This window comes from Lissotriton vulgaris, chromosome 1_1, assembly GCF_964263255.1.
Source record: "Lissotriton vulgaris chromosome 1_1, aLisVul1.2, whole genome shotgun sequence".
Classification (NCBI taxonomy): Eukaryota; Metazoa; Chordata; class Amphibia; order Caudata; family Salamandridae; genus Lissotriton; species Lissotriton vulgaris.
In genome coordinates this window covers 830,570,649-830,595,066 of record NC_141685.1, presented here as the reverse complement: position 1 = coordinate 830,595,066, position 24,418 = coordinate 830,570,649, and the positions used below count along the sequence as shown (strand labels likewise).

Here is a 24,418-nt window from a genome sequence, read left to right as displayed (position 1 = left end):
ACACTGATTGTACCCTAACGAAGATCTCTGTGAAGAGGAATCATTTCGTGATTGTGACCTATTCGACTGAGACTGCGATCGATTCCGTTGTTGCGAATCATTCTGATTCGAACGTGGAGGATACGCTTGCTGCAACAACACTTTAGTTTTGAGTTCTTTCGTCTTCTTATCGGCACGATCATTCTCCTCTTTCTCTCTATTCTCATAGTATTGGGCCGTGGCCAATATTTGAGCAGAAGTGGAAACAGCTCACGCACTTTCTGAATTTCGCAATTTGTTGCTCAAGTCCGGCAACAAATTTGAGACAAACTTATCCACAAACAATCGCTGACCTCCCTCAGTACCCATATCCTGACCACTATGATCAATGAATGCCTCCTCAAATCTCGTAAAGAAATCATAGACACTCTCATCCTTCTTTTGTTTGCAAGCGGACAGTTTGTCCCAATTCACCTTCATAGCTGGCATAAGTGTTTTCATCAGAGCGATAATTCTCTGGGGCAAAGCCGTAATTAGCTAATCGGGCTTGGCCCCACCGACTTGCAATGCATCAGCAGCCCCCAATGCATTCCAATCACCGCCTAATTCCGCCGCATGGTCTTCCTGACGAATCTTTGCCCATACCGGTTGCGGCACGACATTGCCAAACAACATATCAATATCAGCAAGATTCATTATCGTAGCATCCACAAGCTGCGATAATTCTTTATAATACCCTGCAGGATTTTTGCGAGGGTCAGGCAAAGATTATTTTACCTGCAAAACTTCCGATCGTTTCCACGGGAGGTGTATCCACACTCTCTGAAAGTGCGGCAAGACTGCAGGATTTTGAGTAGCATCACCTGGCATCCACACTGGTGGAACTTCGCGCATGGGGTACTGACCAGGCGCTGCAAGCAGTCCCTCAATGTCTTCTAAAAACAATGCCCGAGGCATTATAGAAGGACGAAAAGACAACAACTGCTCGACAGCACGTCGAACATTGGTGCCCACCAACATTCCGCTCGCAAACTGAAGCTGAAGATCAGTCAAAGCAGTCATGACATCGTCAGATGCATCAGCCGATATTTGGTCACGTAGAACCTTACACATTTCTTCAAAAACGAACCTTTGTGTCGGTATGTTGAATTGACAAAACGTATCTAACACCACACGTGGAGGATTTCTAAGGGGGTATTTCATCCAACCCATCGCCATATTATACAGTGTGTCACGTTCCTGACTACCGGGAAGCTGACTTCGTCTTTGAGGACCGTCCGAACCAGCGGACTCAAGAATAGGTCCAAGAGAATTAAAAAAGTTAGCAGCAACAGAAGGGGTACGACGTCAAACAGATGGGGAAGAAGAGTAACACAACGGGGTAACAAGAGAAGTACCAGGAACAGAAGAGACAGCAGAAGTAACCAGAACAGCAGGAGCAGCGGGAGCAGGAGTATGAGGAAGTACAAGCGGAGGAGCAGTAGGGACGGAAGCAGGATGAGGAGCAGGAACGGGTTGAAGAACAGGGACAGGTTGTGGAACAGGAGCAGGTGGAGGAACAGGGGCAGGAGGAACCACAGGAACTACAGTACCCTGTGCGTACGGAGGTGGTGACTTCAAAAGATAGGACAACAAGGGGTCCTCTACCGATTCCTCCTTCTTATCCGTACCCGTCGGTAAAGCGGGGTAACACTTATCTACAGACATATGCTGCAATCTATCGAAAACTTCCTTTTCCTTTTCCTCCTTATCTCGCTGGAACTGCTCTGTGTTTCTTACCGTGGTAACAACTCCTTCTCTCTTATTACGCTTAATCTGTTTGATTTCTCTCTGTTTGGCTTCTTTACGCCACAACCGAAAGGAATCAAACATGGCCGGCCTTGATTTTCTCTGAAACAATTTGGCTTCAAGATTGTCTAAAATCGGGTTCTCAAAACTACCATGAGGTGGCCAACTAAGGACACCGTCTTTTTTAGTATAGCAAACCCAACACTCATTGAATGTAATTGGACCTAAACCGTGTTTACTGTACAGCTCATACGTCGGAGTTCCAACCGGAGGTATCGGACACGAGTCCTCCAGTCGGGAATCCGCACCACAACGTCTAAAACAACTGAACAAAGTACTACGGCCAGGCATCTTGCACACTAACTGAGTTTCACAAACGTCAAGGGTTATAGGATTAACAATGTCCCTGCAAAGAGCAAAAACCCTCGGTTTTTGGCGACTGCAGACGTCAAATATCACAACAAAGAACCAAGTACTAAGAACCACAAATGCAATGAAACCATGCAACAATTAAGCACCCACAACTAAGGACTCTGGGAGCGACCCACAAATACTTGACTCAAAGATCGATGGCGTCACCAGGAAGGCCCGTCAATCGTCTCGCTGTACCAAGGTCTACGCCAGGCGCCAAAACAGGTCTACAGTCAGGGCAGCAGTCCGTCGCAGCCGTCAGGAGGCGGGGATCTTCGCGGGAAAAGTCGTCGGGCCACTTGTTTCGACAACAGGATCGATGAAGCGGGTGCACCTTCCCTCGGAGATTTCACACGAAGTTCCTCACGATCGTCGGGCTTGGACCGGTACCACTGATGCAGCCCCACGTTGGGCGCCAACTGAAGGACTGGGTTTTCTTAAGACCAAGCGGTGCCAGGGATAACACCTAAAACCTTCGTGGGTAACCTGTTCCTGCGTACAAATGACAGAGACACGGGACACTTCCTTCGGCGTCAAAGATTCGAGGTTTATTACTGCAGGGAACACAGAAGTCACAGGAAGTACAACACGTGTAGGTTCGAGGAGTCTGATTCGACTTGCCTCTGTGGATTGCTCCTTTTATACAGTTTTCATGCATAAGATAACACAGTACACAAAGGTTTATAACTCGGTTCCCATCGTAAAGACCATAAGGGGTTGCTTTCATGTATTCAAGGCCCGGAACATAAGTACAGAAACGTTTGGTAGTTCCCAACTGTAAAAGTACATCTTCCCACCATTAGTACATTCCAATCAGCAGTAAACAAATCGAGGAAGGGACAGAAACAGGTGCAGAGGAAGACAGAAACAGTGGGGAGATCGGAAAGGGTGTAAAAGGGGTGGTATCGGGAAACACGAGCGGCAGGCATCAAAGGGGACGTGCTTAATGAATGCACAACTAAGACAATAGACCGGCACGGCAAGATGAGCCTCGAGCGGGGCCATCTGCCTTACAGTGCCATCTCCCTCATCATAAAGACACTTTCAAAGGAAACGTGTCTTCCGCAAGAGTTTGGGAATCCCAGGGTCGCGAAGCGGACAGCGTCCGTTCGCTGGCTACTTGAGGGCAAGAGACAAAATGGATGCCGCATCTAGGATGGAACCCGTGGGCTCGGATGAAGAAACCCACGAAACAAACGGACGGTTTAGGCTAGCACAGCGAAAACGCGTACACCCACTAAACTCGTCATTTGCGGTTCATAGATACCAGACTCGACCATATTCGTGCGAGTCGAAAACACCACTTACGATCGTCACGGAACCTCAATACCTCCGGTGGGGGAACTGACAAGCAGGCTCTTATCTGGATGACATCGCCTGCGCGTGGCTTTCTGACGGGCACAGAAAATATCTGTGCCTCCCACTAGATGTCGAGGATGTAGTGGATGCTATAAAATCGCTTCCGAACGGCAAAGCACCCGGGCCGGACAGTCTGACTGCGGAATTTTATAAAGCACACGCCGACCTCCTTGCTCCACACCTTCTGGCTATGTATGCAGAGGCGTATGAAACGGGCCGGCTGCCCCCCTCACTGCGCCAGGCACTGATTGAAAAAAGATAAGCCTCCTGAGCGCAGCAAATCTTATCGGCCCCTGTCTCTTATTAACCTGGACGCTAAGATACTATCGAAAATGCTGGCTATCAAATTACAGCAACTGATGCCACTCTTGGTACTTCCAGACCAGGCCGGGTTCATTCCTGACAGATCCACCTCCCTAAATTTGAGCACCATTTTTGCAATGTTGCATGTCCTCAATCCTGATCTGCCAGCGGTGGCTGTCCTATTGACGCTGCGAAAGCGTTAGAATCCATAGAGTGAAAATACATGCTGCGGATCCTGACCAGGATGGGTTTCCCCCCTATGTTTGTGCACTGGGTTCAGATCTTATACCCCGACCTGTCTGCGAGAGTTCGAGTGGGTGGGGATACTTCTGATCCGTTTGTTGTAGAGCGGGGTACGCGTCAAGGGTTCCCCTTGTCCCCACTTTTATTCGCTATTATTATAGAACCTCTGGCGTGTAAGATCCGTCAGTTACACCGGGAGGCAGCCCTCAGTTTCAATGACAGGCCGGTAGGAATCTCCATGTACGCGGATGACATGGTCCTATACGTCCGCGAGCCAGACCAGTACTTGTCGCCGGTTCTCCGTGAATATGTCAAATTTAGGGGCATATTATCAAGCCTGTGCGCTAAAATTATCGCCGCTTTATCGGCCGAAAACGGCCGATAAAGCGGCGATAATGGGCTTGATAATATGCTCTGTGGAATTCCAATCGAAGCCCATGTTAGATGTCTTCACATCTAACATGTGCTTCGATTGGAATTCCATAGAGCATATTATCAAGCCCATTATCAACGCTTTATCGGCCGTTTTCGGCCGATAAAGCGGCGATAATTTTAGCGCACAGACTTGATAATATGCCCCTTAGTCTGTATTCTGGTCTAAACTGGGACAAATCCGTCATTATTCCCCTAACCACTGTAACCACGCCCCCGGTGGTCGACTACCCACTGATCTGGTCTACTGACTCTGTGAAATACTTAGGGGTATGGATCCACAGGGACCCGGAGATAGTTGTTTCCGAAAATTATGGCAAGGCATATGCAATATAGTGGAGCATATAGATAGATGGTTACGGTTATCTCTATCGCTGGCGGATCGCATCTCTGATGTATTTTTATTCTCAGATATTGGCTTTGGTATAGACGGTTTATTTAAATCTTTTATTTTTGGTAATCCCAGACAAGATGTTTGTTGCAGAGTCTCATTCAAAAACATTATTTGTTCAGGTATAATGCAGGCTCTGAATGAAGCTTCCAGACCTTGCACATGCCATTCTTTTGTGCCCCAGACAGTCTTTGTCTCTATTTTGACTTTCCAGAAGTTGTAACCTAATGTGGACAATTTAGCATTAAAGTCTATAGAATAAATGTGTTTAGTATTGGTCAACATTGTTTTCATTCCTGCCTTATTCATATTTTTGAAATAAAACGTTTCTGGATCTGTAACATTAAATCCTGAAAAATAAGGACATTTTTCAATAACTGTTTTAGAGCTGCCTTTTGGTGGCGTGGGACAATGTTCCCATTGATTACATTTTAAAACATTTCTAGGGTTTGCAGATCTGTGCAAATAGTGATGACCAAAATGATTAAAACAATACATTTGTTCATAGTCTGATGACCCTTCTAAATAGTCATGCTCAGAATATTTTGCAGACATTTCTAAATCGGACATCATATTAGTAATAGTCTCAAAGTCCCAATCATCAGAGAAGGGGCTGGGTGTTACAATGTCATTCAGAGAGACCTTAAACTGATGTGGAATCCTCAGCATTTCCACCGGGCCATACATATCCTAGCCAGTTTTATCCCATGCTATACCGCCTGGTATTGGGATTGCTGTGATGTTTACTGATGACGGGTCCCTTTTTTCGACATGAGATGATTTGTGAGGTTTTAGGACCAAGTTGATTTTCTGACTTGCTGTGTCCATTGTACTGTATTTTCCATCTATCTATCATTTGTCCCAAGCTTAAAACCAATATTAGCCAGATCAGGAGGAAAAATGCACCTAAACCAAACCAAAATTCAATCCATGGTGAAACCAGGTATGTTCTTTCAAGTTGATGAAAAAGTTCTGTCGTTTTCTCTTTGAGAGTTTTCTTTGCTGTTGTTTCTTCAGGTTCACTGGGATCCTCAGAAAAGTTATCAACGTTGATGAAGTATCCAGATGCAGTTCTATCAATTGTTTGGATGGCATTGGGGTTTTTAGAAATTGCTGGAACGGATTTCTCCTTCATCATATTAGTGTATTCTGGTGCTACATCATTGTAGACTGGTGTTTCTGGTCGAACAGTTATTTGGGTCTCAAGAGGTACGAGTTCCATTGCTTTGTTGCTCAGTCCTTCTTTTCTTACTGTAGGTTTATCAAAGGTGATAAGTCTTTCAGTTTGAACCTCTTGGATCGTAGCTAGATTTGGCTGTCTGCTACATCTTTGGAGTCCACTTGGCCTACTACTTATTATTGGCCACATGTTGTGGTTTTACCAGGTCGATGGACACGACTATGTCGTCCTTTTTACCAGCAAGGGGCGGTAGTACTACTGATCTTGTTCCTTGTATACCTAAGAAGGGTACTGCTTTTCTGTAAGAAGGCCCAAATTCCTTCTTCACCGCTATTTTCTCCCTGACTAGATCCCCAATCTTTGAAATCCAGACAGGTCTTGCTGGGACAGGTGGTTTATCTTCCGTGGCAGTTGGCTTTTGTGTTGTATTACTCAGACTTCTTGTTTCATTCAAGTCCTGTAAGACAGCCAAACGATCTTTGATATCAAAGTGTTTTTGTTCTACCATTGAAGTTTGACAATCGAGGTCTTCGATTATCATTCTAGCACCAAATAGTAGCTCATAAGGAGTGACTCCCCCCAGAGAATTTCTTGGCAGATTGTTAAGACTACTTTGCACACTTATTAGATGTTTGACCCACCCATCACTCGAACCTAATACCTTTGCTCTTATGGATTCCTTTATGTCACGGTTTTTTCTTTCCACTACTGCATTACCCTCAGGATGGAAGGGACTAGAGTATAGCAATGCAACGCCCAAGCTGACCATGGCCTCCTTGTAAGCCCTAGAGCTAAACGCAGGACCCTGGTCAGAATGCAGCGTGCCGATTGCTTATGTGCCGATAAAGACTCGCAAATCCTTTATAACAGTTTTGGCGTCAGCCGAGCGCTGGGGCCACATCCAAATAAATTGTGTGCAGGAATCCACTGCGACCATGATGTATTTTCAGTTGCCATCCCGTGTTAAGGGACCACAATGGTCCAGATAAACACATGCTAATGGTTTATCTGAAATCAGAAGGGGCGTTTGCGCATGCGTGGCCACCAGTATCTCTGTTTTAATAATGATACAGTGGAGGAAACACCTGCATGTGCAAAAGCGAGCCCTTCATGCGCTGCCACGATTAGTCCTAACCTGTGTTCTATGTTTGGTATTGCCCTGTCCCTCACTGTAGGGATTCGAGCAAAAGGAACATTGTTTGCATCACTTATAGATGAGTACTTTACTGGAAAGCCTTTTGAGAGTGTCTTACCACTGTTTATCATTGAAACAGTAACAGCTTGCATTATTTCGCTGTCTATTTTCATTTTTGACCGGGTGATAGCAGCTACGGAAGCCGTTTGCACAGCTGCCTTCGCGGCTTTTTTAGCCAATGAATTCCCTGCAACGTGATCGCCATCACGTTGATGACTCAGTGTATGTATCACGTGAGTCTTTTGTAGTTCTTTCTGTAAAAGAACTACTTGTTCCCAAAGAAACTTATGCTTGATTGTGCCACCTTTAGCGTCTTTGAAGCCGTTTTAAACCCAGTTCTGCAGATACTCATTGTATGACTGGACGCAGTAATACGAATCGCACACTATTAGTGTGGGGAATTCGCGATCGGTATTTTCAAGCGCATCTTGAAAGCCTGTAGTTCAGCTCGCTGAGCTGTACAGTCTCTGAGTGATTGAGTTTTTGTGACCATAGGTTTAAATTTGCCTTCGCGCCAACGACCTTTAACAATCGCGCACGCAGCACTATAGGCTTGTTTACCCCCAATTGCGGGCTGTGCTGATCCGTCTGTATATATTACACAGCCGTAATGTTCAAGGGGCAGAATTTCGGTCGGCAGAGGACATTCATGTTCATACTGGAGAAATTCTTGTGTTTTTAATTTTGGGTCAAAAACGTATTCAACGTCTGTTGCAGCAAGAGAGTTAACCCATTGTATCCATCTTGGATGTAAAGCTTTAGCATTTGGGATGCTTACCTTTGTCACTGCCTCTAAGGCAGGTACAGGTGTAACAATCATTATGTGTCTACCCTGTGCGAGAGCTCTCTCTCTTGCTACAGCAGTTTCAACTGCTGTCAATCTCGTCAGTTGAGGTAAATTTAATTTCTGCTTGTGTGTACAAGTGTGATTTGTAAGCTATTGGTACCCTTTCCCCTTCATTAAAGGTTAGGTACGTGAATCCGCATCTCCGTGGGATGATTCAGATTACAAGGTTGCGCATGTTTTCGCATGTGTCTAATTTTGTTTTTGTTAACATGTCTGTCTGGACTGAACGCAAGATTTCTGTGTGTTTTTGAATCCAATGTGTTTGTTTAAAATCAGGTTTGATTAATTCGTAGAGAGGTTTAACCCTCTCTGTGTAGTTCAGAACGTAAGTTCTTCCAAACTTCAGGAAATCTACAATTGACTGCAAGTTTTTCAGCGTCTTTGGAGGTGGGAGCAGGGCACATTTCTCTAGAAAGTGTGCTGCTAGGCTTTTCCCTTCACTTAACGATTCATATCCCAAGAATATGACATTGAGGTGGGCAATTCTTGATTTTTTTAAAATTGAATTTATACCCTTCAGAGGCGAAACCAAGTAGTATGGTGTTCACCCTTTTTAAGTGTACCTCCAAATTATCATCCGTCAGATATGATCGACATAAGATAATGCCTCATCATCATATTTGTGGAGTAACTCTGTTACTCTTGCTGAAAATAACCCTGGGCTATTCTTGAATCCCTGGGACAGACGACAAAATTGTTGCTGGGTTCCCATTATTGAGAAAGCGGTCAAATGCCTGCTTTCTGGTGAAATGTTTTGACAGAAGAATCCATTTGAGATGTCCAATGTTGTTTTATATTTTTTGTGCACTATATTATTCATTAGTGCTACACTATGTGAATTTTGTACTTCAAATGTATAGCAGCAAGAGTTTAGGTGTCTGTAATCCAATACTAGACGATATGTATTGTCTGGTTTGGAGACAGGAAACAAAGGATTGTTCATAGGTGAGGTGCTTGTTTCAATCGCCCCCTGGTATTCAAGTTGATTTAAAATCTCCTTGACTTGTTTATTAGCTTCTTGCTTTACTGGGTACTGCCTTTGTGCAGTGGGCTGGTTTTTTAACTGGATTTTGTGGGGAGGTGAGTCCTCATCCCATCCTACATGATTGTTATATAGAGCTGGAGCCTGCGCCACTGCCCATTTTCTGGCATATGTATGTTTTTTATGAATTGGGATGTGATTCAAGAAGGCTGGCATAATTATATCTTCGCCAGGAGGGCTCTTCCTGACAAATTCAGGTGGCCAGTCTTGTTTAGCTAGAAGAATGTCATAGCCCTTAGAGATCTTCTCCCAAAAGAGTGCTCTTATCTTTCTTGTTATGTCCCCCTCCATCCGGAGCGTTATTTCATATAATTTGTGGGGTACACTAACCCTGGTGTCTGCAGTTTCGACCTGAATGCATTCATTCATGTCCACCCTCTCCAGATGATCCTTCAGGATCCTGCGAACTATGGTTACTTCTGCCGCGCTGTCTAGCATTGTCTGAGCCCACTCCCCGTTCTTGAGTTGTGTCCTCAAGATCGTCGGCGTTTCTGATTTTTATGCTTGCTACCTTCTTTTTGGAAAATTTTGCTTTTTTACTTTGGTGAACGGGTTCCTTGTCTTTGGACTTGACGCGTTCTCCTTGTGTTCTGACCGTCCTCTTCTTTCCGATTTCTGCGAGGAAGTCTGAAAAGATCGAGAGGGTCGTGTATCATTATCTTGATATCTGTCAGGTTTTTTCAAATTCTCCCTATTTCTAAGAGTATCTTTTTTCAGAGGGCTCCCTCTGGGGAGACTTGTCTCTCTGTTAGGGAGATCTCCCTCTGGGCTGAGAATATTTTTCTCTAGGAAGAGACTGTTTATTACTCTCCCACTTCTTCTTTGGAGTTGTGAGATTATTTTTAATAAATGTTTTTTCTGGATTTTCAGTTAGTTGGGGTTTTAATGGTTCCCCCCCAAACTATCTCTACCTAATTCTTCATAAGATTTTTCAATTAGTCTAGCAAGTTCAAATGGTTTGTCTTCTACATCTGTTTCCTTTAACTTTTGGCGTATTAACACTGATGCTGCTTCACCTCTAATGTTAGCTAATAATATAGCTGACACCTATTTGAAATCTTTTAGTAATTTCATACCTAAATTTATGGCTGGTTCCGGACCATATTCATTCTGAATCTGGCTCAGAACATCTGGTATCACCGCCATAGACGGAACACCATGTGTTTTTGTGTAGATTGAAGCAAAGACTATACCCCAAGTGGCACAGTCCTCCACATGCGGTGCAATCCCCATTGGTAAACAGATTGTCAGAATCCTGTGTTTTTCATGAGGTGTACTATCTGGAAATACAACCTCTATTTGAGTGATTTTTTGTGCTAGCCAAAACGGAATCTGTTCCTTTTTGGCAGGCAACTTGCCAATGACTGACTGTATAGTCTGTGGTGTAATTTTGTTTGTATCCCCTGGTACGGGGTGTGTTGCGGAATTTTTATTGCTGGTTGGACTGTTAAAGTCCTCATGACATATTGAAGCAAGTGTCTGTGTATTTTAATTAATTGTTTCAGCTGTACTAAGAGTTCTCTATCTGACATTTCTTCAATATCAGGATGCGGTGTATAGCTGGCTAGTATCGGCCATGTAGCTCCTGGTCTACCTAGTGGACCGAGCCTGGTAATGTGATTTTGATGTTTTAGGGCACCATTAAACCAGAGCTGATGCTCCAGATAAGTTAGTGGAATTTCAATGTCCTCAAAAGGAACATATTCCTCCGGAGGTTCCTCTGCTTTGTAGTAGTGGAACTCTTTTGTTACTGGATTTGGTTGTGGAAAAGTAATCCAAGAGTAGAATACCTCTGTCTGCCGATATTCGTGTGCCTCTATCACAAATATGACTTTACCTCCTCTCGATGATACCCCATTTTCTATAAGTTTTATAGTTATGGTTTTTCTTACATTTGCCGGGATGCCTCTAGCATCCGGGTCTGTTTCTGGGACGGTTGTGTTTTCTAACACTCTTTGAGCTGCTATTCTAGCTCTCTCCCTTTCTTCGTCATTCATCTTTATTTACTGTGAGTTCTGCAGAGCAAGTTTCAAGGAGACAAAGATTAGGTGCACAATATTTTTGGAACACTGTATCCTTCAACGTTGAATAAACCAACAACTAATCCATAGGATTCTCGTCCTACTTAGTTTTGGCGGATAGTATGCCCTTTCACCCACTCCAGACGTCTATTGGAGTTTTTACGGGAAAGAGGGGTCTGTGTGAAAAGCACGACTGAGTTACTCTAGTATCTAGCGTTAAATTATCACCTTACCAAACATTCGGCGCCATGTAGTGTAGTTCCTATATTCCCAATAGGCTCTGCGCGTTGGAATAATATATCCTGTAGCTTAGACGCAGCGTGAGATCCCCTGGGTCTCTACCGAATATATTAGACTTAATTGTGAGTGCCAGCTAGCTCAGAGGTAACTAGAAACTTTCTCGAATTCACAAGAAGGGATTCGTTTCTGACAATCGCATAAACATGACAACTTTGTTTCCTATTATTAAGAAAAGCAATCTCTAGAGTCGCGGAAACAATAGATAGCTAATTCACTCAGTCAATCGTGCATGCTTCGTTTCACCAGAGCGGCTGAGAAATTAGAGAGACAGGCGTTTTCAATAAAAGAGGTTATTTATTGAACAGTCTTCTTTCTCAAGCATTGAAAATTAAATGCTACAATAGTAAAGCTTACTATGAAGTACAATGCACATAATACGAACAGTATTATAAAATAGTACTGTAAAAGCATGATATTTGTGTTAAGCCATAAAGTGCATAAAATGTATAAAATGTATAAAATATATACAGTAATAAAGGATGACTAAAAGTACTCAACTGGTGCTTCTGAAATACGCCTACCCCGGTGTACCTAACCTAAGTCTAGTACGAGGGAGGGAGTATAAGAGGAGGAGTTTAAGTCTAGGGTTTTTGTCTGCCAGGAATCTAATTCCAAGAATTCTCTAAGAGGGCTAATCAGCTCCGTACCTTTGGTTTCAGAATGAAGGAGGTCTTGTATCTCGTTCTCGGGACTCGATTTCCCAGATACCCTCAAGGGTAAACCGGAAACACTGGAACTGGATTTCTCGGCAAGGAGAAATGGCAGTCTCGCAGTGTGTCTGCTGGAGGGTCGGCTTTCCTCGGCACTTGCTGCTGCAGGGCGTCGGGCAAGTACATAGTTAATCTGCTCCAAACCACCGTGTGTCTGATTGGGCAAATCAAGGCATATTTATACTTTGAAGGTGCCGAGGTTGACGCATGTTTGGACTTAATAACGTCACTCAATGGCTCAATTCTTGGAAAATGCAGAGAGTTCTAGGAGAACTTAATATTCAAGCAGGGGGAAGTCCCGGGCTGCTGAAAGCGGGGTTTTCCAAGAAAACTTTGTTAATTCTTAGAGCTTAGTGAAAGTATCCCTGCTGTATTTGAGCTTCATGGTTTGGGCCAAATATGGTAATGATTTGTATGTCTTTATAAGGATATGATAAAATAGACCTATAGAAGGGCATGAATCGGGATTTTTATATTAGGGTCCTAGATTCATTTACAACAAAATGACCAGACAGTCTCCAGTGGACTGCCTGTTGCTTCGTGTTCCGTTTCATTGCAAAGGAGACTCCCTGCCTCCCACTGCAGCTGCAATGACTGTCTATCCTGGCTTCTAAGTGCTTGCTGAAGTGGCATAACACAAAACGATACCCCCCCTGCAGAATGTGTGATTGGGCCCCAGAGTTTCGGATATGCGTATTTGTCTTGGGCTGAATGGGGCGCCACCTGAATGGATGAGGGACCCCTTGCGCCTCAGGAGTTGCAGGGGCCTGTTTTACACCCCTGGCTTGGTGAAGTTAGGATGCTTAGTCTGAGTGTATATTGTAGGTAGGGACTGTTCCATTTTCTGGATAGGAATGGGGAGCATTGGAGTTTACCTAACTTTCAAAGTGCGTTCATGAAAGCATTGGGGCGAAAAACTGAGATAGTCAAAGGATGAGCAAGATATAGTTAGACACAAAATGTGAAAGGAAATGGCCAAAGGTCTGCCGAAGGACATTTTGATGCCTGCTGGTTGAGTGAGATAATCATTTCACCCCTTAAGGTGGTCGTCAAAAGAAGAAAGTGTCCATACAGGCTGACTAACAACCTATCATGGCCTGAAGCACAATCACTCAGTAAATGAATGAGTACATCTCCCATCAAATCTGAACAATGAAATACATGAACCTGCTTGGGTAGTGGGGCTGCAGTGAAGCTGCAGCTGCTGAAACAACCAAGGGCAGCCTACATTCGACCTTTAGCTTGTTCTGGTTCACTGAGCAGGTGTAGTTGAAGGGCTGGAACATGGGACAAGGTGTTTCCAAAGGGATGTTCTGTGTCATGACTACTTTTGTGGCAGTTTAGTACTTTCAGGCAATTGTTTACAGTGACCTCAGGACAGTTGATGCACTGCTTTGACAAGTGCTCTTGGGAGGTACTTGAGGCAAATACTGGTGCAAGTATCCTGCAGGTGTTCGTAAAAACACCCGAAAGTTTTGTAGTCTCGTCACCAGCAGGCCCTCCTCACCAGCCGACTGGACTACGGAAACACCCTCTACGCCGGAACCACAGCCAAGCTACAGAAAAGACTCCAACGCATCCAGAACGCCTCCGTCCGACTCATCCTGGACATCCCCCGACGCAGCCACAACTCCGGCCACCTGAGGGACCTGCACTGGCTCCCCGTCAACAAGAGGATCACGTTCAGGCTCCTCACCCACGCACACAAGTCTCTCCACGACCTGGGCCCCAAGTACCTCAACGACCGCCTGACCTTCTACACGCCCACCCGCCAGCTACGGTCTACTAGCCTCGCCGCCGTACCACGCATCCAAAGAGCCACCGCCGGAGGCAGATCCTTCTCCTACCTGGCGGCCAAGACATGGAACTCGCTCCCCATCCACCTTCGGCTGACCCAGGACCACCTTGCCTACAGGAGACAACTCAAGACCTGGCTGTTCGAGCAGTAGCGGACCCCTTCCCCTAAGCGCCTTGAGACCCTTCCGGGTGAGTAGTGCGCTATACAAGTGTTATGATTGATTGATTGATAGTCTCAGAGAAAACTAAGCCCCCAGAACAGCAGGCGAAAGCTCAGCTCATAATTAATGTGAAATGGTGGGTGAGTGAGTAAGTGAAGGGATGGGTGGATGGCTGAGTGGATTAGTGAAAGGGTGAATGAAAGGGTGTATGGATAATGAGAGAAAGGATGGATGGGTGAGTGGAAGGATGGATGAGACAAAAGGTAAATAGATGTATGTATGGGTGGAAGGGTGGGCGGATTGGTAAAAGGGTGGATGGATTGGTAAAAGGGTGGATGGATGAGTAAAAGGGTGGATGGATGAGTGAAAGAATGGATGGATGAGTGAAAGGGTGGATGATGTGCGAGTGAATAGGTCGATGCATGAGTGAAATGATGGATGGATGGATTGATCAGGGAAAGGGTGGATGGACAGATGGATGTAAGGATGGATGAGAGTGAAAGGGAGGATAGATGGACCAAAGGATGGGTAGTTGAGTGAAGGAGTGAAAGGGTGAATGGATGAGAAAAAAAGGATGGATGAGTAATAGGGTCAATGGATGGATTCATGAGTGGATGGGTGGGTGGGTGGATGGATGAAAATATTAATGGATGACTAAGAGAAGGGGGATGAAGAGAGAAAGGGAGGATGGATGGATGACTAAAAGAGTGAATGGGTGGAAGGGTGAGTGACTAGGAGGATGGATAAGTAAGTGAAAGAATGGCTGGATGGGTGAATTGGTAAATGGCTGGATGGATGGACGAGTGTACGGATGGATAGGGTGAAAAGGTGGATGGAGGGATGGATGACTGAAAGGTTGAATGGAGGGATGGATGAGTGAAATGATGGATTGAAGGATATATGGTGGATATGTTTGCAAATGGTTGAATGTTTGGACATGGATGGGCACACAGATGGAAGGACATGGTGAAATGAATGAATGGTGAAAGACTGAATGATGGATAAAAGAAGGATTACACCTTCTAGCCCCATTATCTTAAGTACAATGATTTTCACATTTATATGAGTGATTGTCTTTGTATAATGTGTGTGATGTACGCATTCCGACACCCAGCCGTACATATTTGGGATGAGTAGCACTATAAAAGAAATCAAATACACATGAGGGACGGTCTATGGGATGATGACAGGCACTATTGGAGGGTGGTAGCGAGGCCGGACTGGCCGCACCGGGTGTCAGGCATTTCCCTGGGAGGCTGGAAAGGGGGGGGGCGGTTTTGTTACTGGGGGCTGACACTGCAAAGTTACTTGTATATCCATCAGTTTTTAGGCAACAATAAACGCGCCTTCACTCATATTCAGGTGTGGTTGACCAGTGTCTGGTGACAAATGTACCTGCTGGAAGATTGTTTTGAGCTGTGTAATAAGCCTCTGTCATTTAACCACACCAGCACACAAACCTGCAGTTAACTAAACCACTTATTGTGTTGGACATTATTTGCCGGATATGGCCCGGGATATGAGGGTGGATATCGATTATGTGGTGTACGAGATTCCAGGAATTTCTGTCAGGACATTTTAAAGAAATCAGCTGGGGGGAGGGGCTCAGCCTACACAAGTTTGAAGACCTCTGCTGTAGACTATACTTTTTGTCACTTCATACCTCCTTATGTTTTAGAGCAACATTTTAGTATAGGTTTTTTTTAATCCTTCATCTAAATGCCTAGAAGTAGATATCTGCACTGTTGCATGCATCTTTTGCAGAGAGATCTCCTATTTAAAATAAAATAGATTTGTGCTCCTGGAGCGAGGCAGTGAGACTTTCTAAATGAGTTGTTGTTTGAACATCAAATTTTTTTTTTACTCCTGCAATTTTCCTTTGCTAGTAGTAATATCCCCCAGCATTTCATTGTGAGTAAAATCTAAGAAAACATAATTTTAAATATATATAAAAATCTGTGTTTAACTTAGAAATTACAATATTCAAAGGTAATTAGTTCAAAAAATTGAAATAAGCAACATTGTTACTCAGTCAGAACAATTTGGCAAATATTTTGAAACTCAGTGAAAAAGGTCATGAACTACCATAGTTTTAAAGTCCGGGAACAGTTTAAATATATCATAACAAACCATGGAAAGGACAGTTCTTAGTGAATCATTTATATCAGGAACCTATAGCAACAGACCTGAGAAACAATTTTTTCAAGTACATATTCAGCCTTATGCAAATGAAAGTTAATGCTTCTAAAATGGTATTCTCCACCATCAAGCACTTAGTGCAGGCACATTGTAGGAAGCTGACTCTCTATATAGTGCACTGTAATGAAGTACACTGTGTAGAGAGTCCGGTCAGACCCAGATTGGTATACAGAAGCAAAAGTAGGTAACTCAAATGGTCTATTTGTGGTAGTGTGGGCGAGCATTTAGGCTTATCGGAGGGTAGTGCTAAGCATTTGTTGTACTTACAGAGGCAATAAATGATACACACACTGAAGAATAAATCCGAGACAAATTTGGAAAAATAACAGCGATTTTGTATGTAATTTTTAAAATCAAGAACTGCATTCCACAGTAAGTACTTTTTAAGACCTGAACTTTCAATCTTCGCTAAAATAATGTCTTTTTTGCACAGTTGCGCATTATTAAAGTCAATGGGAGAAAATAGAAAAGTGCATATGAAATCACACAGTTGAATCTCAAAGTTCACCTTCTGGATTTAGGTAAGTAGCAAGGCCAAGCCCAATGTTCCAGCAGTGGATGCCTGGAAGCGTCCCGGATTCGGCTGGGGGCAGAGTGCTGAGATAGTTGGTAGCTGGTGCGCTACGAAGAAGGTAACTTGAAAATACACTGCACAGGGGGGCTTACAGGTAAGTCCGGGGGGCTCCCACTTAAGGAAGCAGGTCGCAAGGGCCTCAGGACCACAGGAGCACGTATGGTTCAACTATATCCGGGTGGGGTGCAGAGCAGATAGGTCAGACGGGTGGCGCATGCCAAAATGTCCTTGCGGTCGGGGGCAGGCAGCTTGTAGAGGGGTTTCTGTGACCGCTGGGCCACTCACGACGTGGGTCTCAAGGTCCATCGATGTTTGCTTGCTTCCTGGACTTTTCATCTTGGTGTATGCTGCAGAAGGTCTGTTACCCCAGGTATTTGTGCAGCACCGCTCTGGTAGATCCTTGTGTCTTCACACTCTGGAGACAGATCTGATCCTCTGGAGCTGGTATGCCACCTTTGGTTCAGGTGCTGTGTCAGAGTTGCCTGGGAGCGGCAAGCCGATGAACTGGATTCTGCGGGTTCTGTGCATGCGGACTGTAGGGGAGAAGTACCTCTACAGTCAATTTGTCAAAGGCTGGCAATGCTTCGTGCTTCTTGAAGGCCTCACAGTTGCAAGACAAGACATGCTCACCATGATGGTTGAGTTCTTAAGGAAGTAGGCTGGGTTTGGCATCAGGTTTCTGCAGCAGGGCTTCAGTCCTCGGGTCAGCAGCTCTTACCCCAGTATTAGAACTTTCATAGATTCCCATGCTTTGTATCATTCCATGTCGTCGGAATGGGAGTCTCGGTAACAAAAATACCATAGCTGTAGGTACAAAAGACAATAGAAAAAGGCCTAGGCCTCATTCCCTTTTGTAGCATATCACCCTCTTTGTGTAAAAGAGACCAAATTTTGGCATCAGCCAATCAGAAGTGCCTCACCACTTAGAACCTTCCTGAAGGAACCTCAGAGCCTCAGATTTTCTACCGCATGTTGTGCTTAGGGAGTCTCCTTTGAGCTCTGCTCAACTTCTACTCTTATAAAGGTTTTACTTCAGAATTTTCTTCAGAATCTTTCAGATTCACTTCAGGATTGTAGCGGTCTTCCAGGATGTCGGATATTGTGGAGAAAAAAGTCCTTTTCAAGCCTCCTGTGGCAAGAAGAGGCTTTTGTGGAGGATAAGCATAAGGACTGCATATATTGCCTCTATCCTGACCACCAGGCTGCTGACTGTAAGATCTGTCGCACCTTTTCAGCCCAAACCCTCCGGGACCGTGAGGGTAGGCTCTTGACATGGCTTCAAAAGCTAAAATCCAGGAAGGATACTGTCTCAAGTGACAGTGAGGAGGCAGCGTCGATGGCTTCTACGACAAGGTCAGTGAAGAGGGGTAGGGGTTCCCCTTCATCTTCTTTGGAAAGATCTTCAAAGGCCTCAAAAAAGACCCCCAGTGAGTCTGAGAGCCAAGGTCCCAGCAAATCTCCTCACAAGAGTGTAAAGGAGAGGGAAGGACGTCTACAGGTGAGAAGACTGTCTCAGCCTTCAAAACACCTTCATCCCAGTCTTCTGAGAGGAGTTCTAAGTCCTCGACGACGAAGACGTCGACGGCGGAGGTTCCGTCGACGAAAACTCTAAAATCAGGTTTGTCGTCGAAAACACCATCGACAGGGAAGCCACCGTCGACGGCCGAGTCCTCACCGTCGAGGGAGAAACTGAAGACGCCGACGACGAAGGGGCCGTCGACGAAGGAGTCGACGTCGAAGGTACCGTCGACGTCGAAGGTGATGACGACGAAAGTACCGTCGACGGCGAAGGTCCCGTCGACGACAAAGGTCCCGTGGACGTCGAAGGTCCGTCGACGGCGAAGGTCCCGTCGACGACGGATGTCCCGTCGACGACGGATGTCCCGTTGACGACGGATGTCCCGTCGACGACTGATGTCCCGTCAACGACGAAGGTCCCGTCGACGACGAAAACTACTACGGTGTCCACGATGATGGTGCCGACGTCCATGATGACAATGTCGACGACTACGGTCTCGTTGACGAGGGCGTCGACGACTTCTACTGTAACTATGACAACCGCTGGCGTGTCGACAGTTTCATCGTCGACGTCGACTACGCCAATCTCGACGACGCGAATACAACCGTTGACGACGGAACCAACCATTTTATCGACAGAGAAGAGGATCACCATTTCTGTGACAAAGATCACGCCAGAAATGACGTCTCCAAGGAGTGTATCTCCTCTGTTGCCGACCATGCTCCTTCAGGAGGGAGAGTCAGAGGAGGATGAACAGGATACTTACAGCTATGCCAATAGTCCCTCCCAGCTTTTTGTCAAATGCCAGGAAACTGATTCAGAGGGCGAATACGGCCTCGAGGAGGTTGGTCATCTTCAGATGCAGCAGCCGCAGCAGCAATCTGAACAAGGAATGGTTACAGTTCCAGCATCTTTCCTTCAGGATCTGCATAAGATGCTGCAGGACTATAAATCTAAGGCGAATAGACCTTTCTCAGTTTTGTCAACGCCTACTACGCCCGCAAGGGCTTCGGCTTCATTTGCGACGCCTACTTCTCCGGCTCCAGCTTCCCCTCATCCGCAAATGTCCTTTCAGCAGGATTCCTCGGGGCGACAAAAGGGCCATAATGATGATGATGATGATTCCTCGGATGAGGACCAGCAGACTGATCATATCTCTAATCCTGATATGGAATATAATGAATATGTTATTGACAATCCCTCATCTCCAGTTCCGGACCCGGCGGACTCCCCACCAGCGGACATTGGGGGTTTCCATCAGCTGATGGAGAGAGCTGCTGCACGATTTAAATTAGCCATGCCCAAAGTCACTACAGATTGTTTCTTATATGGTTTTAAGGAACCCTTTCGGAAAACTACTAGGTCCATTCCTATTGTGGATCACTTATGGAAAGAAGGCATAAAGGCTATGACACACCCAGCTACGGTGGTCCCGGTGCTACCGCGTCTAGATAAAAAATACAAGGCGACAGATGATGCTCCTGCAGCCTTAACAGGTCACCCAAGGCCAGACTCTGTGATCTCGCAGGCGGCGCAGAGGAAATCACGCAACCCTTCTGCCCCACTGACAACTCCTCCGGACAAGGAAGGGCGGAGGTTGGATAACGTGGGAAAGAGATTCTCATCTATGGCAGGTTTGTTGGTGAGAGCGGCTAATGCCCTGGCGATCCTGGGCAGGTACGACCGCCAGCTCTGGTGCGATGTGGCCCCGTACCTTGACCACCTGCCTCCGGAAACTACGTCTGAGGCAAAGAAAATTTTACAGGAGGGAGAGGCGACGTCGATGGAAATTATCGACTGGGCAATGGATATTGCCACAACGGCATTCCGTTCATTGGCTGGAGCGGCAGTACTTCGTCGCCAAGGATGGCTTAGGCTACCTGGTTTCGGCCTGAAATCCAGAACAAGGTCTTGGATCTCCCCTTTGATGGAGAAACTTTGTTCGGCAAACTCATTGACGAGACCCTGCAGGACATAAAAAAGGACACAGAGACTGCCAGGTCCTTGGGGACCCTTCAATTCAGAAAGTCTCCTTTCAAGGGATCCAGAGGCAGGGGTGGTAATTACAGAGGATCCTTCCAGCAGCAACGCTATTCCAATACGGGCTCAGGTTCCCAACAATACCGCCAGCCTTATCAACAGCGGCAGGGCCAGTCTACCAACTACTCCAGGCCTTACAATAAAGGAAAGCAAGTTGGACGAGGACGGGATTCGTCCAAGCGCCAATAGCGGCCTCCTGGCTCTTCCTACTGGACCCTCCTTCAGGAAATCATCAGTTGGAGGCAGGGTCAACAAATACCTTCACAACTGGTCCAGGATAACATCGGACCGTTGGGTGCTCAACATCATTCGGAAAGGGCATACCTTGGAATTTGCGCAAGTCCCTCCACCCAAAGACCCGGCAGCCACTCCATCAAAACACCAGCGTCTCCTTCGGCTCGAAGTTCAACAAATGCTCCGGAAGGGAGTGATAGAGCCGGTCCCCTGATACCAAAGGGGTCAAGGATTCTATTCCAGGTTCTTCCTGGTGAGGAAAACGCTAGAGAAGTGGCGCCCCATTTTAGATCTCAGGGAGCTAAACACCTATCTCATCTCCCTGTCCTTCCGGATGGTGTCTCTCCAGGACATCTTGAAGCTTATCAGCCCGGGGGATTTCATGGCCACGCTCGATCTCGAGGATGCCTATTTCCACGTTCCAGTTCACCCAGCGCACAGAAGGTTTCTGCGATTCACAGTAGCCAAGAGCCATTACCAGTTCAGGGTTTTACCCTTTGGAATCCGCTCAGCCCCAAGGATTTTCACAAAGGTGCTGGCGCCAGTAGCAGCTTTCCTGCGAAAAAATCATTTTCAGATCTTCCCCTATCTGGACGACTGGTTACTGAAAGCTCCGTCCAGAGAAGCAGCGCTGAAGGCTGTTCAGGCTTGTACCAATTTATTTCAGAACTTGGGACTCACTCTGAACAACGAGAAGTCTGTCCTAGTCCCGTCCAGAAGAGCTTGTTTCCTAGGGGCGATCTTGGATTCGAAGCTCTCAAGAGCCTTCCCTACTCCGGAAAGGAGGCAGAAATTACAAACCATGGCCCAAGACTTACAAACAAAAAAGTGTCTTTCAGTACGCCACTACAAGTCTCTACTGGGAGTAATCTCGTCGTGAATCCCACTAATTCCCTATTGCCGACTAGGGATGCGTCCTTTACAGGAGCAACTAGACAATCAGTGGCAACAGGTCCATGGTTCATTCGAGGACAGAGTGACGATCACTCCAGAGATGAAGGAAGCAGCCTTATGGTGGACAGATCAAAACAACTTGTCCCAAGGTCTATCCTTTGCAAACGTACCCGACAACGGACGCGTCATTGGAGGGTTGGGGAGCGGTGATGCAGGGCCTACATGTCAGCGGTCACTGGTCACCCCATGAGAAACACCTCCACATCAATCTGTTGGAACTCAGGGCGATACGATTGGCTCTACAAGCTTTTCTTCCTCGCCTGGCAGGTTCACAAGTGCTGATCAGGACGGACAACACCACGGCCATGCACTATGTGAACAAGGAGGGAGGAACCAGATCACGCCCATTGTCGCAAGAAGCTCAGCAGATCTAGGAATGGGCAATCCTTCACAGAATGTCACTGAAAGCAGAACACTGGCTGGGCGTCCTAAACAAAAACGCCGACAGACTGAGCAGGTCATCCTCGATCAGCCATGAATGGGAATTGAATCAGAGAGTCTTAGAGCAGGTCTTCAGCCTGTGGGGCAAGCCGGACATCGATCTTTTTGCCACTCCGACCAACAAAAAATGCCGGTCTTACACAAGCAGGCTTCTCCATCAACATTCACTGGGAAATGCGCTTTCGATAGCTTGGTCGAAGACATTTGTCTACGCTTTTCCCCCCATTCCTCTGATACCACGACTGATCAGGAAAATCAAGGTGGAGCGGTGCAGGATGATCCTGATAGCCCCGGCTTGGCCGAGGCAGTTCTGGTACACGGAGCTCCATCTGCTGTCGATAGCTCCTCCCTTACCTTAGAGGATTCTGCTGGATCTTCTCACGATGTCCGACGCACAAATTTGGCACCCAGATCCACAGTCGTTACACCTGACTGCATGGCTCCTGAGCAGCGAGAGTTTATGAACCTGCCCTTGTCAAAAGAGATTAAGGAAGTTCTGTCTCAAGCAAGGGCTCCTTCAACGAACAGGACCTACCGCCTTAAGTGGAAAAGATTCTGTTGTTGGTGTAGGACACAAAGCATTGATCCTTTCAATTCCAAACCTCATCAGATCCTACCTTATTTGCTGTCCTTAGCCAAGTCGGGACTAGCTCATTCATCAATTAAGGTCCATTTGGCTGCTTTGTCACGGTTCAGAAGGACAGGAACCGGTCCTTCCTTGTGGTCTTCCAGGATAATCAAGCAATTTCTTAAGGGCTTGTTCAGGGTCTATCCACCGGTGAGACCGCCCCCTCCTACATGGCATTGGAACTTGGTCCTTTCTCAACTCATGAAGGGTCCATTTGAACCAGGTCATCGTTGTGACATAAAATATCTTTCGTGGAAACTGGCCTTCCTTCTTGCTCTCACGTCGGCTCGGCGTGTTGGAGAACTACAGGCTTTGACCATCCAAGAGCCTTTCCTTCAATTCAAGAGGAACACTGTGATCATGAGGACTAATCCTAGGTTCATGCCAAAGGTTCCCTCGGATTTCCACTTGAATGAACCGGTCATTCTAAAGGCGTACTTCCCTCAACCTTCTACGCCAGCAGAAAAAGCATTGCATTCGTTGGATGTACAGCGATGCTTGAAATTCTATTTGGACCGGACTAAAGATTTTCGAAAATCTTCTCAACTATTTGTAGCCTTCGGGGGTCCTAGAAAGGGCCTTCCGCTCTCCAAACAGGGTGTTTCGAGATGGATCACGAGTGCCATTCTGCATTGTCACAAGGCTGCAGGGAAGCCTCTGACTGGGAAGATCCGAGCACATTCCACAAGATCTGTGGCTTCATCAACAGCCCTCTTCGCGGGAGTGCAGATTAAGGATATTTGCAGAGCTGCTACCTGGAGCAGCGTTCACACCTTTACCAAGCATTTCTGCTTGGAATCTCTACAACAAGATGATGCAGCAGTAGGACAGGCTGTCCTGAGGAACCTCTTCCACTAAGGGTGAGCTTTCCTTTCTTTCCCACCTTCCGTCTTTCACATTTTGTATCTTATGTCATGTTGCCTATTGCTATAATTTACAATGCAAAATGTGATTATCTTGCCAACTGCTTGCTATTCTGATACAAAGCATGGGAATCTATGAAAGTTCCAATACTGGGGTAAGAAAACAAGTTACTTACCTGTAACTTTAGTTCCCCAGTATTGGTAACTTTCATAGATTCCCATGCGCCCACCCACCTCCCCGAGGAAAGCTCAGCCTACTACAGATATGGTGTCTAAGTACACAACGGCTACGAAAATCTGAGGCTCTGAGGTTCCTTCCGGAAGGTTCTAAGTGGTGAGGCACTTCTGATTGGCTATGCCAAAATTTGGTCTCTTTTACACAAAGAGGGTGATATGCTACAAAAGGGAATGAGGCCTAGGCCTTTTTCTATTGTCTTTTGTACCTACAGCTATGGTATTTTTGTTACCGAGACTCCCATTCCGACGACGGGGAATGATACAAAGCATGGGAATCTATGAAAGTTACCAATACTGGGGAACTGAAGTTACAGGTAAGTAACTTGTTTTCTTCTTTGTCCGTATCTTCTCTGTGTCCATCGAATCTAAGGTTCAAGGTCTAGGGATTCCACTTAAATACAAAATCTAGGGACGTTAAAGGGAGTGACAGGTAGTAGCCAATGGGCGACCTACTTTTAGGGTGTCTAAACCCTCTAAGTGACTACCTCCTGTGGTAAGGGGTACTACCCAACCAATTCCTGCCATCCCAAGATTAAGAAATTGGAAAAGTCGTGTCCACATCACATGCCT

At 45.9% G+C, this 24,418-nt stretch overlaps 1 long non-coding RNA gene across 1 annotated transcript; it reads left to right on the top strand.

Annotated features, from left to right (window-relative positions):
• Positions 1-12,871: 12,871 nt before the first annotated feature.
• Positions 12,872-15,160, top strand: LOC147747965 (uncharacterized). The gene is made up of 3 exons (XR_015299699.1): positions 12,872-13,681; positions 14,232-14,470; positions 14,510-15,160. It is a non-coding gene; the product is annotated as an uncharacterized LOC147747965 (long non-coding RNA).
• Positions 15,161-24,418: the final 9,258 nt, after the last annotated feature.